The sequence below is a fragment of the Ostrea edulis genome, chromosome 9 (assembly GCF_947568905.1).
Source record: "Ostrea edulis chromosome 9, xbOstEdul1.1, whole genome shotgun sequence".
NCBI classification, from domain to species: Eukaryota; Metazoa; Mollusca; class Bivalvia; order Ostreida; family Ostreidae; genus Ostrea; species Ostrea edulis.
In genome coordinates this window covers 14,823,258-14,831,194 of record NC_079172.1, presented here as the reverse complement: position 1 = coordinate 14,831,194, position 7,937 = coordinate 14,823,258, and the positions used below count along the sequence as shown (strand labels likewise).

At 33.2% G+C, this 7,937-nt stretch overlaps 1 long non-coding RNA gene across 1 annotated transcript; it reads right to left on the bottom strand.

The window, feature by feature from the left end:
* Window positions 1-3,063: 3,063 nt before the first annotated feature.
* On the bottom strand, window positions 3,064-7,087 carry LOC125677121 (uncharacterized). Its single transcript, XR_008798447.1, has 3 exons — window positions 6,685-7,087; window positions 5,668-5,817; window positions 3,064-3,470 (listed from the first exon to the last, which is right to left on the bottom strand). It is a non-coding gene; the product is annotated as an uncharacterized LOC125677121 (long non-coding RNA).
* Between the last annotated feature and the right edge of the window lie 850 nt (window positions 7,088-7,937).

The following is a 7,937-nucleotide window of genomic DNA, read 5'->3' as shown; positions in this document are numbered from 1 at the left end:
TTTTCGTAAGTGACTGATAATAAGATTTGCGAGTTATTTGTAAATGACGGACAGTATAATTTACATGCTGAGTGTTTTTGTGTAGGTATCGGGAGAGGTATTGACCGTTCCCATTCACCATTTTCTCAAAGGACTGAGTGACTTTCTCTTATGATAGCCTCATTTTCAGTCACTGACTATCCTTTGGGAAACACGTGTGGTGGTATCGCTCCTTCATTCCTGAAGCTCGACTCTGGTCATTTCACGTCCCTCGGTGGTACCAGCTTTCACGGACCTATCACAATCGCTTCATGCATAATACTTATTGATGTCTCCGAAAGAGAATAAAAAACGTTCAAAATAAAAGATAATTTGAATTAATTGATTACTGCCTTCAACTGTTTGTCCATTCTACCTATCCCGTGGGGATCCGGGTTAGAATAGGTCCTCAGTACCTCCATGCTTGTCGTAAGAGGCGACTACATGGGGCGGTCCTTCGGATGAGACATGTCGGATCCACAGAGGAGATACAATGTCAAATACAAAAACATACACATAACACTAAATGAGTTATAACTACTTAATTATTATCACGGACAAACTTACTAGTTCCTGTGCTTGGCCGCACGTGTGCAGAATGAAAACAAAGTTTTGTTGTCTAGGTTATTTTGTCAGATTCAGATTCTTTATTTCCAAAAGACTACAAAGAACTTTGAGTAAATTCTAAATCATAAATTTTTCCCCACATCCACGGCATTGAAACGTATGAATTTTCTACACTTTACACGACCATTCTACCCGATAAATTAATGATTGGACAAGATATTCATATCTTGTGATCACTCATAAAAATACTTCGTTAAACACCACCTTGAAATCAACGCACAAGTACCCTGAAGAAAGATATAAAAAAAAATATGCTGTACTTCCTTATTGACATTATCTACGTAGTCTTCAGTGATCAGGTCTTCTAACATTCTATTGGAATTTCCATGGACACAAATTCTGCTCCTTTATTATCTGACCTGATTTTATATTCGCACGAGACAATTTATTCAAAAGCTTCTAAATGAGAAATAAATCCCTTGCTGTGGCCTTACTCAACATTTAGATACATCGACAACTTTCTATCTACATGTATAACAATACTCATTTCATTCATTTGTCGATTTGATATATTCCAATGAACTCGAAATACTAGTAAAACACACCCCAGATGTTTTTCACATCTGCTTCGTACTTTGACATTTGACTTAACTCTATGACAAACGGAATGACTTCAGCTTCTACGGGTTCAACTTTCCATATCGATGTAGCAATATTCCATTATCAACTGCATATGATGTTTATGTCTCTCAACTGATTCGATTCGCAAGAACATGTTCTGCGTATGATAAGGTTTTAAACCAAGACAAACTACTGACAAATAAGTTGATATTACAGAGGTTTCAACAGTCTCGTTTAAAGTCAGCATTTCGCAAATTCTATGGTCGTTATAACGACCTAATTTACAGACACAACCCTTCATATTAGGTCGAATGCTGTCTTGCGTGTTTCATACTAATTCTTATTCGTTACATACTGATTTGACTACGAATTACTCCGTTTACCTGATCAAGATAAAGATTCATGGCGGATGTGACCGTTGAACAGGGAATGCTTATTCCTCGTAGGCAGGGCCCATATTTACTAAAGTTCGTAGACGTAAACGTAGCGTAAATCTAGACGTAGCGTACGTTTACGTGTGGGACGGTATTCACTAACAGTCGTAGACGTAGATTTACGTCAGAAATAAGCGTAACTCTACGTGTGCTATACTAGTACACGTAAGCTGATCGTAACTTTAAGAATAAACAAAGCAAATGGCGACTTGTCATTTTTATCGATAATTTCTTGCGTAAAGACCTTACAAACCCTCTAGATGCATATAAGCTGGTTAGTAATACACAAATTAATTGTATTTATTCAGATTATCGTTTTCTTAGAGATCATCTGTAATTGTGTTACAATTCTCAAAATTTTGAGCCCGATCTAATTTACCTTGTGGCGGATCTCAGTCCGATTTAAAAGTAAACCTCTCACTTCGCTCGATATACGGACAGTCGCTGTCCGTATATCGAGCAAAGTGCGAAATTTGATTTTAATCAGACTGGGTGGATCTAACCTTGCCTTTAGAAATAATTGGGAAGCTTTTTATTTTAGTCATGCAGGTTATTTAAAAAAAAGAATATTTGCCATTTATCTTATTATATAGGGTAGGTCTAGCATCTTTCAGGGAAATACATTTTTTTAATTTTCCAAACATGGTGGAATTAATGTGTATATATATGCAATCAAACATGCAATGTTTTAGATTTGAAAAGAAAAGAGTCACTGTGTGTACAAGAATACATGGTGATCGACAGCTATAGAAAAACTATTTCTACTTATATATATGTGATCTTTACTTTGTGGTCATAAGCAAATATTGGTAGTCCAAATAACTATTTGTTACATTGTAACTTACACAACAGGGAAATGAGCCTCTAAATAAATATTTCTTTAAAAAAAAAAGATATGCATTTCATTCCAAGAAGACAATTTTGTGTAATTTGTTTCAGAGAGCAATTGTGATGCCTACTAGTGTAGTCATGTGTAGACTTTCAATCTTTCAGAGTGCCATTTCCTTTAACTATAATCCTACAGGAGTCAAACCTTCATTGATAATGCATATATATGAATCTTTCTACCATTCATGATTTGTATGAAATTCACCTTTATATGTGATCAGCTAGGTAAAAGTCTTTGCAGTGTATATTACCAAACTCCAAGGATGATGCCTTCAACATACATATTATTTTGTTGAAGCCCACCCCCCCCCCCCCAATTTATAAAAATCTCACTAATAAAAGTTCATCCTGAAGGCTTCTCACATTAAACCGACATATGTACTAATGCTCCTCTTTACAAATTTTAACCCACCAGACAACTTTGTTGACAAATATTTAAGATTTATTTATTATGTCATCTTTTTAAAATCAAGATGTTAAAATCATTCTAGAAATGGAAGTAATACATGTACATGTCAATATCAATAACAACATGAAAATTCATCTAAAAATTTATCTATTAACAAATATAATTATATGTACATAATTGTATGCATAACAATGCATGTACATGTACTTAATTTCTTAAACATGTATTGTAACAAATTCTATTTTGCTGAATATCAAACTTTTTTTCATTTTACTGTCAATTTTTAAATGTCCATGATATCAATGAATAAATAAATATATAAGATGACATCAATGTAGCAGATGGACCATCAGCATGGATTGATCAGTGGGTAGAGTACCAGACTACGGGTCATGGGTTAGATTCTCAATCCTGCCATATATTTTTGAATCATTCCTCTGCTCATCCTTTTACACAATCATGGCAATGGAAGATGAACATTTCTTGGTTTCGCAAAAGATTTTTCAGGCCATTACTGCAATGTACCCATAGACCTACAAAAATAATAGTATTACATTGATTTAAATAAACAACTGTCATTACACTGCAATCAAATTTCATAAGGCTTGAAAAATACATGCAACATAATTGTTAGTTAAACAAACTGTAAAATTGTGATAATACTGATTTTATTTGTATATCTATATATACCGTACACCATATCTGGGAAGATATCATTAAGTATCACCTACAATTTCTAATTTTAATGATTTATAACCCAAGAGCCCATATTAAGAAAAAGATTTCAAATGACCCCAAGGTCAACTTTAGTATTTTTTCATTAACCATTCCCCTTGTAATGAAATTGGCTTCTTTCCAAACTAGAAAAAAAATACTTTTTAACCAAGAATGATAAGTTTCAGTTAAGGTCATTCACGTTTATAAATAAAAAATAATTTTTTGTGACATTTCAGGTACAATTCACTTGCATTCTATTTTCTTTCTACAAAATTCTCAGGTTTAATTAGTCTAGAGTTAACATATTTTGATAGTTCCTGGTTGTGGCAAGTAAAAATGTAAAATCAGCTGATATGTACTGCAGTAAGGTATATGAATGGGATTTTACTGTAGCAAAGGTGAGAAAAATCTTTAGCACAATTGAGTATTGAACCTGGTACCTTTGCACTGAGCTACTCAGGCTGACATATAATACATGGTAGTACAACATTATAAATATAAAGGGGCATATTTGCTGTGAAAGTGATTTTTATCTCTCAAAATCGCCCAATGGCAAAGGAATATGTATTACTGACTAATAAAAATATTTCTTTAGTAAAATAAAAAAAAATAACAAACAAAAAAACTCAACAGAAACCTAACAAGAGGCCCACAGGCCTCATCGGTCACCTGAATACTAGTGGAAAAGTATCATTACTTCCATGGACAATGAAATCTAGAAAAAATTTCCTGTTCTAAATATTTAAGCTAATTATATTCTAATGTTCAGCAACAGTATAAAACACAAGATGTGTTCTTAAAACTTCACATCCCTCAAAGTGCATACACTGATGAAAGGCTTTAAATAGGTGTATTCACATGAAAACATCAAAAGATATGACTAATTTGGACTCATCTTAAAGTCATAACCCTGGGTTGTGAAATTCACCATTTTTTGTACATCCTTTTCTGCATTTATATTTTATACAGTATCAGCAAACTTACACATAAATACTATATACTAGGTTTAGCACCACCCTGGGGTCAAAACCCTTACTCTGGGGGAAATCAAATTTACAATTTTGGTAAAAGACTACCTGATCTATCCATTTAGTTTCAATTTAGTATCAATAGCATTAAAGAAGATGTAATTTAAGTGTTTTATACACATAAACACTATATAACAAGATTTGCCCCGCCCTGGGGTCAGAACCCCTACCCCGGGGATCATGAAATTTACAATTTTGGTAGAGGCCTGCCTGCTCTACATCACTATGCATTTAGTTTTTCTTATATATGTGTGTTTCTTGATAAGATTTTTGAAAATTGGTACCACTTGTCCCAATGATGCTTCATACCAAATTTGAAAAGAATTGGACTGGTAGTTATTAAGAAGTTAAAAATGTTCAATTGTTAACACACAACAAATGAAAACTAATTGCAATAGGTTACTGAGTAAACTCAGGTGACCTAATAAAAGTACATTTGATAACCGCTTTTAGTGTAAAGAAATATATAAAGAAAAATTATTGGCTTGCAAGATAATAATTATTTAATCACCAAAATTACATATATTCATTTCCTTGCTTTGAGATTAAAAGGTGTTTCAAATAACTGAATACATGTGTTATTACTGATCAGAAATATATAATATAGAGCAATTTTTATTGAGTGTTGATTTCAAATTTTGGTGACAAAATTACAGCTATTATTTTGGAAATCATGCAAGAATTTTTAATATCGAGGAGATAAAAAATAATTTCAAACAAACATAGTGTATGTCCTTAGATTGGTTAAATTTCTATTTGCCAAAAAGGTGAAGATATGCTTAGACAGACAGGTACTAAACATGCAAAATGGACAAAATTTGATCATAAAAACTCATAAATTTATGTTCTTAAATCTTTGCCTAAGGATTTAATCATCAATGCATTACAAAAATCATTACATCGTGTACCATAATTTGTTTTGGATTTTTTAAAACTTTGTAAGTGCAGAAATGATTAAATGTGTACAAACAGTGGATATACTTACATCATATATATGTACTGTACATCTTGCATCCCAATCCTAACCCTGAGGCATCATGGAAAATCTTTCAGGAGAGGACATGAAGAGAAATGCATCTAAATCAAGGAATGCTGCTGTCTGTTGGCAATTTATTTCTTGACCACCTTTATGACCCTTTGAAAAATAACAGAGGTCAGCTAACTTGGATATCTAGTGCATGTTACATTTTATCACACCTAATGTCTCCAATTAATATATAGTCAATGTTATTCTACATTAGATAAATTAACACTGACTTCACACAGTTATACAACTGTATTTGAATGCGATTTTGTTTCACAATATTTTCTGAAAGTTTTGTACATGGATGTGCACAAGCAATAATTGAAATGATGCTAAAAGAGACTGTAACTGTTCTCATCTGGCACCGAGTCCATTCACCCTATCTACCTGTTCGCCCGGAGTATATATTGTTAAAGCAATAATAATTTTCATATTTTATAACCATGCAATAGAGGGGCACGTACAAATCACACATTTTAGAATTAGTGCCTGTATATATAATGTATATTTTAGATTCATTTTTCACCAATATTCTTGTTTTTCTTTTTGCGAAATGATGTGAAAGCATGTGCGTACTTGTGTACAGGTAGCTATGATACTGCTTTGATGTTGTTCCAGTCATGAAATTAAAAAAATGGGATAAATAATTTTGAATTTCAATTGTGGTATTGTCAAAAGTTTGAAGTTACCATGTACACAAATGAGCTTGTGTCTTAATGTGTTAATAGTGGGCACATATCAAATTGTAAATAACTAACACATATGTATATGTGCTCACTATTTAGAAATTAAGATCCAGGCATTATAGCAGCTACATAGGTTGAGAACAAAATGAATAAGGGACTGTGATTTTACCATGTGTGCATGTGTCATGTACTGAATCCCCTTGAAGACAATTTAACATTATTTAGGGGCCTAGTGACGAGTAGTCATTGGTAAAACATTTAAGGTTATTACTACACAAACAACTTAACTTACTTGTCAGTCCATGCCGACTTCTTTTTGAACACCTACAGCATCGCAGATCCATGCACAAGTCAAATGCGTTAAATTTGATGAACCTTCCATTTGGATTTGTAAACAACACTGAATAACGGTACAGTTGATCGACATGCCGTTGGCAGGCATACGTATACGTTGAAATTCGTTGCTTTCTCACAAAATTCTGTGTTCTTTTTCGTCATAATGCGGCGGTAGCGCAGGGAATTCAAAGTAAATGAGCAAATTCACACTTTTTACGCTTCGAAGTGAAAATAGCCACTGCGCACGCGTACGTGCAATCGTACATCGTAAGTTACGTTTGCGGCTACGAACGGTTTTGTAAATACCAATTCACGAGTACGTAACTCTAATCTTAAGTCAGACGTAAATCCTACGTTTACGTCTACGTCTAGGAACTTTAGTAAATATGGGTCCTGATCCCACCTCTGGTTTGTCCAGAGGTCCGTGTTTGTCCTACTTTTAATTCAGTATTCTTTATTATTAGTGTGAATTTTGAGATTGATTACTGTTCGTTATTTTGATCCCTTTCTTCTATTCAATGGTTACTCGGGAGCAAATTAAAACATGTCCTATTTGTATAATTATACTACACAGACATCTTCATATATTTCTCTGTGTCTCTCTCTATCCATCTATTTGAATTATACATTGATTCGGAAATAAATCTTTTCTTTGACCGATCAGTCTAATTGGTAACGTATAAACTATATAATTATAAACCCAGTTAAGGTTCCTGATTAGTAGAATACATCTCGGGATAATTAGGAACATCTACAAATGTTTGTATTATGTTGATTTGTAGATTTGATTGTTGCTTTCTTCGATTGAATTAGACCCCACTCTAATTGTAGTAATTCATACTCTAATTCAATGGAAGATATCTTTAAACAAGTTGGCGAACTCTTCAATTTAATTTGACCACATTCAAGGTTAATAAAAAAAACATCGACAATTTAGTTGCATTACACTGAAGTGAAAATCAATTACGGAAATGTTAAACGGAATTAAATCCCTCTCCAAATGAATTGTCCTGCCCTTTGATTAAATTATTGAATGTATATACCATCTAATAGAGGTAGTATGAACATTCACTGTGCAAGTCCTTGATTTAGTTCGTGAAATAAAAAAGAAACACAATAATATATTTCTACCATATAGATATTGTTTATAATTTTTAACGGAAGCAAGCGCCTGTGTGTTAGGAAATCTTAAGCCCCTTCAATCTTCAG